The sequence below is a fragment of the Neofelis nebulosa genome, chromosome 6, assembly GCF_028018385.1.
Source record: "Neofelis nebulosa isolate mNeoNeb1 chromosome 6, mNeoNeb1.pri, whole genome shotgun sequence".
NCBI lineage: Eukaryota > Metazoa > Chordata > Mammalia > Carnivora > Felidae > Neofelis > Neofelis nebulosa.
This window is the reverse complement of record NC_080787.1, coordinates 153724367-153730715: the sequence shown is the minus strand read 5'-3', so window position 1 is coordinate 153730715 and position 6349 is coordinate 153724367. Positions and strand designations below refer to the sequence as shown.

The 6349-nt window shown below is 52.4% G+C and overlaps 1 long non-coding RNA gene across 1 annotated transcript; it reads right to left on the bottom strand.

Moving 5' to 3' along the window:
• Positions 1-1755: 1755 nt before the first annotated feature.
• Positions 1756-3815, bottom strand: LOC131515193 (uncharacterized). The gene is made up of 2 exons (XR_009263503.1): positions 3579-3815; positions 1756-3093 (listed from the first exon to the last, which is right to left on the bottom strand). It is a non-coding gene; the product is annotated as an uncharacterized LOC131515193 (long non-coding RNA).
• Positions 3816-6349: the final 2534 nt, after the last annotated feature.

Sequence of the window (6349 nt, the reverse complement as noted above, 5' to 3'; positions counted from 1 at the left end):
AGGAACTCACGTCCTCAATTCGAGACTGACCGACTCTGAGGCCTTGAGGATCCTGAGTCCACAAGGGCAGCCAACCTGAGTTCAAGGCCACAGACAAAGGCACTCCTGGGCAATAACCACCCTGGGGCCTGTGCACCTTCAAGGCTTCCTTAGTGGAACCAAGAAAGGATAACCCCGAACTGGGTCTCCACTGAAGGCTCAAATATCTCCTTACTGTGAGGATATGTTTTGAGAACAATATCCTAACTTGGAACTCAAAGGACAATGAAATTATTTTTACGGGCTCTGCCCCATATGGGAATTTAACAGGAGAAAAGATTACCTTTAACTTCCTTTGGACCGTAGCAGGCCAAACCATCCACTTCCAAAATTATCTGCTTGAATGTTAGCAAAGAATGAGACACGGCATTCGACTCAGCGTGCGGCTGGGATTTCTTCTTGCCCACTTACTGGTTTAGGCGGAGAGTCTGATTTGACCGATTTACATTTTGGGGGCCTCACCCGTAAAGAATGCGGACAGTCCATAAATGACCATCTTTACGGGACTCGGAGCGAGCTCTCTTATTTTAAATGGTCGTAAAGATTTATTGTTTTTGTATCATCGTCTATGGTGCTGTTATTAGCCCTGGCTATGCTTCCCTGATGGTGAAACCAGGCCCAGGAGGGCCAGCCCCAATTATAATCCGATTCCTATGGGAAAACGCATTCTTCTGTGCGGTTTGCTTGATAACGAGGATTTCATTAACACGTTGGAAGGAATGTGAAGCCTGACTGGTGGAAGTTAGGCCAGAGGGGCCCTCCCCTCAAATAGCGGGTGTTCCCCCGTCATCTGGAGGGCCAGGCTGTAGCGGAATATGCAGATTCCCCTTGCGGCAAGGCTGGGAAGAAAGAAAAAAGCTGAAATGCGGGAGCGGACATGGGCACTGCAGATGCACTCTCCCTGCCCCCCAGAGCCTCTGTGAGTAATGAATTATGCAGCAGGGAGGGTGGAGCCCTGTTCTCTGAGTCCTGGCCCTTGTCCTGGCTTCGCAGGGCCCCCCAGCCTGCAGGCCTGGGGGGGTGGCGCTCTCCCACACACCCCTGTGGAGTCTCCTCCTAGAAGGGGAGCTGGCTCCGTGGCCTTGGCAGATCTGCTCCTTCAGCATCCAGCCGGGTGGGAGGCGCCTGGCAGAAAATAGGCTTTGTTCTATTATTTACAAAAAGCACCAGGAAAAAAAAAAAAACCAGTCACCGAGGCTGCCTGGAGACAGCCTTCCGCACGGCCCCTCCCTCCCGGAGCACAGCACAGCAGGGGTGTGATGCTGCAGGGGGGCTGGGGGATGGTGAAGGGGGCATGTCTGCTCCCCGCAGCACAGAGGGTGCCTGCCAAACGCCCATGGGGTGCGGCACAGGTGTGTGTCCTGAGCCCTGGGACCAGGAGGAAGGCAGGACGCTCAGTGGGCCGGCCCACGCCCGCCCCGCGGGACCACCGGTGGTCCTGGCCAGCAGGAGTCCCAGAGGCGTTTCCTATAGGCCCGTGAAGAACTTCAGTCCGGACGCAGGGTCTGGATTTTGCGGTTTCCTTCTGAGAGTTAAGGCTGCCACAGTGAGGCTGTGTTGGAGAATGAGTCAGCATCTCTAAGTTATATTTCAATTTCCAGGGCAACGTAAAATCCCCCATTAAAGAGGAATCAGAAAATTCTTTGCCCTGAGGCTTGCTTCCAGACACAGCGTCTGCACAGCAGCAAAGAGCTAAACACAGAGCGACTTAGAAAGTCGTGGTTTGCCCTCAACTTTTTTTTTTTAAACGTTTATTCATTTTTTGAGAGACAGAGAGAGACAGAGCGTGAGCAGGGCAGAGAGGGAGGCAGACACAGAATCGGAAGCGGGCTCCAGGCTCCGAGCTGTCAGCACAGAGCCCGACAGGGGGCTCGAACTCACGAACCACGAGATCATGACCTGAGCCGAAGTCGGACGCTCCACCGACTGAGCCACCCGGGCGCCCCAAGGTTTTCTTTTTTGTAGACATAAACAAGCTTATTGAAACACTTCTCCATCTTCTCCTTTGTCCCAATAGAAAAGGCCAGAATTATTTAGATAACTGAAAGAAGGGAAAGAGAATGGAAAAGGGGACAAATGGAGAAGAAAACAAAATGGAAGATGAGACAAGGATGTGGTTTGTGAGAGGAGGGCTACCTCCTTTCGGATCGGGGAGTAGGCACATAGCCCAGGCCTGCCAGGACTATGTTCCATCCCTGCCTGGTGCTTGGCTCAGAAACGGCCATGTGACCAAGTAGATCCAATCAGCATCTGTCCTGGGAATTTGCTCAGAGCAACCAGGAAGGAGGTGAGGACCGTGAGCCTGGAGCTGGTGAGGATGCAGGGAGGAAGCAAAGGGCTTAAGAAGAGAGGAAAGCCGTGTCGGGAGAAGTGAGAAGGACACCGCGAAGGATACAGACATCATCTGAGCTCGCAGATCCAACTGTCTCCAGACTCTCGACGGTGGGAGTCAAGGCACGACACTCTTGTCCAGCAGTCAGTCCAGGCTGGAAATTGGCTGCCAGTCTCTGGCAGTCCTGGTCTGTCCAACCAGGAGGGGGTTTCCTTGCCTTTGGCCGGGACGGGCCCATCAGCCGTGGCACAGGCAGAGAAGAGGGTGGCCTTGTCCACTGCTGCTCGGACAAACCCTCCAAGGTTCACTCTGGAATCACTACTTCTTCAGAGAAGGTGCTGCTGGGGATCCTGCTTCGTCAAGGCCCCTGGAACAGGACCCGCCTGGCGGACAGACTTCGTAGCAGCTTGCCCACCGGGGGTTCTTTGCGACCAGACATCCGTCCGGTCCTTTCTTGTTTTCCTGGAACAGTAACATTGGCTGCCTAAGGGTCACCTGGTACTTAGCAATCGCGTACAGTTTCGTCTGCTTAGGGTAGAAATACCAGAGGTGAAACAGAGTCACACGACCGGTAAACATGTCATTTTTGTTCACTGTCGTGTTACATTGTCGATTTGGAAGTCATTAGCTTGACGATCGAGCACTTCATCTCCAGGGAAATCATTTTTCCGGGATCCTCCGATGCCAGTGATGAAGGGTAGGAATGACCCCCTTCTAACCCCCTAAGGGGTAGACGGTGTTGTTTTATTTTTGGAAGCAAGATCTCATGGAGTATATATACCTTATCTCAGTTACAATGACTTAAGCAGCAATGAAACATTAATTCAATAAATAATGGAAATCTTAGTTCTCACTTCCCTTTTATTCAACAGAGTGTCTACAGTCTCTGAAAAATGTCTTCCTGGAATCTTCTTAAACTTTTTGAGATATAACACCGACGTTTTCAGAACACTTTTCAGCGTGCCAGGCATTATGTTAGGTACTTGGATTCAGATGAAAATATTGCCACTGTCTCTGCCTTTCAGGGGCCAACAACTTAATAGGAAGGGGGGAGGTGCGACTGGGAGGGAGTTGTAGCTGCAGAACAGAGTCACAGATGTGAGCACAAAGTGTTGTGGGAGCAGATATGGGGCGGGGGAGACCTTGGACTTAGAACGCACAACTCAGCCCCCGGCAGAATGCCAGAAAGAGGGTCCCCGTGACGTACCTGATAGTCGAGCAGGAGAAGGAAATCGAACCACTCAGGCCCGGGCCCCTCTTGTCAGCGTTTCGGTGGGGCCGGATGCTGTCCCAGGACGTCATCAACGTGTGACCAGCGCAGTTTCAGTTTTCAGGCTGCTGTGGAGGGTCCTGTCGCCACGTGAGTGAGCGGCCTTGGTTGTGACTGGCTTCTGCCCACAAATACGTAGCCTCTCTCCTTGAACTGGGAAATGCTGATGTTTTTAATGGGGTCCTACTAATGATGCTAAGTGCTGCTTTAAAATGTCACATCAGGGGCGCCTGGGTGGCTCAGTCGGTGGAGCGTCCGACTTCAGCTCAGGTCACGATCTCGAGGTCCGTGAGTTCGAGCCCCGCGTCGGGCTCCGTGCTGACAGCTCGGAGCCCGGAGCCTGTTTCGGATTCTGTGTCTCCGTCTCTCTGCCCCTCCCCGGCTCGTGCTCCGTCTCTGTCTCTCTGTCTCCAATACAAATAAACATTAAAATAAGTAAATTAAAAAAATGTCAAGTCAGACCAAGAGACATTTATTTAGAAAGCAAGCTTCTGTGTCTCCAACATCCTCAAGAGGAGGATGAAAATGATAATGGACAATGCAAAGTTTCTAATGTAAGAATAATTCTACTCTGATTCTAGATGTTTCTGGAAAAGTAGAGCATGAACGTGACAGTCATCCTCACTAGAATATCTATGCATGGTCACAGTGGGGAGGAGGAGGATAAATCATAAATGTTTACTGGACCGGCGGGGCACAGTGGAGCACAACGGAGCACGGCGGGAGCTTCCCTGCGGTTGGGAACAATTACGCAAGGTTTTTGCTGCAGCACGGGCACCGCTGCGTGCTGTGACACTGGGTCACATTGTTAAGAAATACGTCAAAATATGTCATTTTCGGTAATAATCGATCGATCATTTTTGTGGAGATGTAAGCACATTTTTATTTTTTAACTTTTAATTTAATTTAAAAAATGTAATGTCCATTTATTTTTGAAAGAGAGAATGATAGAACGTGAGTGGGGGAGGGGCAGAGAGAGAGGGGGACACCGAATCCGAAGCAGGCTCCAGGCTCGGAGCTGTCAGCATAGAGCCCGACGCGGGGCTTGAACTCACGGACCGTGAGATCATGACCTGAGCCGAAGTCGGACGCTTAACTGACTGAGCCACCCAGCTGCCCCTGTATTTTAATTTTTTTAAAGTTTATTCATTTGTTTTGAGAGAGAGAAATAGAGAGACAGAGAAAGACAGGAAGAGAGAGAGAGACAGCATGAGTGAGGGAGGGGCAGAGACAGGGAGAGAGAATTCCAAGCAGGCTCTGCACTGACAGTGCAGAGACTGACGTGGGACTCAAACCCGTGAACCCTGAGATTGTGACCTGAACTGAAATCAAGAGTCAGACATTTAACCAACTGAGCCACCTGAGCACCCCTGAGCACTGATTTTAAAACTCAGTATTAATTACTGTGGGCGTTGAAGTAGGACGTGCAGAAAGTCCCAGCTATGCCGGGACAGGACCTATCGAGCCAGGGCCTCGCGTATAAAGGGAAGCGTGTGCAGCTGTGTGGTGTGTGAGGAGACAGTTGGAGCTCAGGCAGCTTTGTTGGGGCACGAAGGCTGCAGGAGGGCAGGTCCTATGCTCTGACCCCAGGGGATACCGCTGCCCACACTCATTCGCAGCTTCCCTTCCCAGTGGGACAGAAAACAGGGGTTGATGGACAACAGGAATAGAAGAGGGGAAGGAGGACAGCCTCGTTAGGAGTCGTGGGCACGGAAGGAGCACCAGCCGAGGAGTCAGGGCGACCGGCTGTAACCAGACAGCGGGCACTGCCACCACCAGCTTCCCTCAGCGCAGCCCCAGCCTCCCCACCTCCCAGCTTCTAAGAGAGGCTCCCCCACAGCCAGTCTCCACCAGTCCGGTGACCGGTAACCCGCAAAAGCGGAAGAAGGAAGGCAGGTGCCAGCCAGGTCAGGGACGGAAAGCCAGGGGACGAACCAGGAGAAGGGGGCGCCAGTGCATTGGTCGCGTCAGAGGAGAGAGGCCGTGGCCAGAATGCGCGAGATGTCAGAAAACTGTGACTCAAGGCACAACGTAAAAGTAAGATGGAGGCTGTCCTGGGAGGTCCCCCAGACTTATGTCCTTCCCGGAACCTCAGAACATGAGCTTCCTTGGAAACTGAGTCACTGTGGATGGAATTGTAGAAGTTAAGGTGAGCCCGTCCTGGAGAAGGTCGGCCTTCAATCCTGCGTGACCGGCATTCCATAGGGAGAGGGGGACACCAAGGCAGGGAGCAGGGAGGGACCGCTGGGAGGAGGACCTGGCGGGGGGACGGCCCTGCCAGCGTCCCGATTTTGGACACCACAGACGACACAGTTGTGTTGTTCTAACCACTGTGATATGGCAGCCCTGGGTGGGGGTGAATACCGGGGGCCCTTCAGGAAACGCGGCTGGTGGCACCAATTCCCTCCAGTCCTTCTAGAGAGACTCCGGGGAAGCTGGCCGTCCTCTGACAACTGCTGGCTACAGATCTGTGTGGGGCACTGAGCCAGCCTGAGCCACGCGGGGCCCTGGCTTGTATTTGGGTTAAAACGTGATGAGTTTCAATCCTGTTTCACAGGATTATTGTGAGGGCCACAGAAGACAGCAGGTAATGCGTATAATGCGTTACAATGCGTACAGTGCGTTCTCAACAGCATGTCCTGGTTTTTTATTGATTATTGGCAGCAAATAGGCACGCGTAAAATATCAAGTGCGTATTACATTTCTCT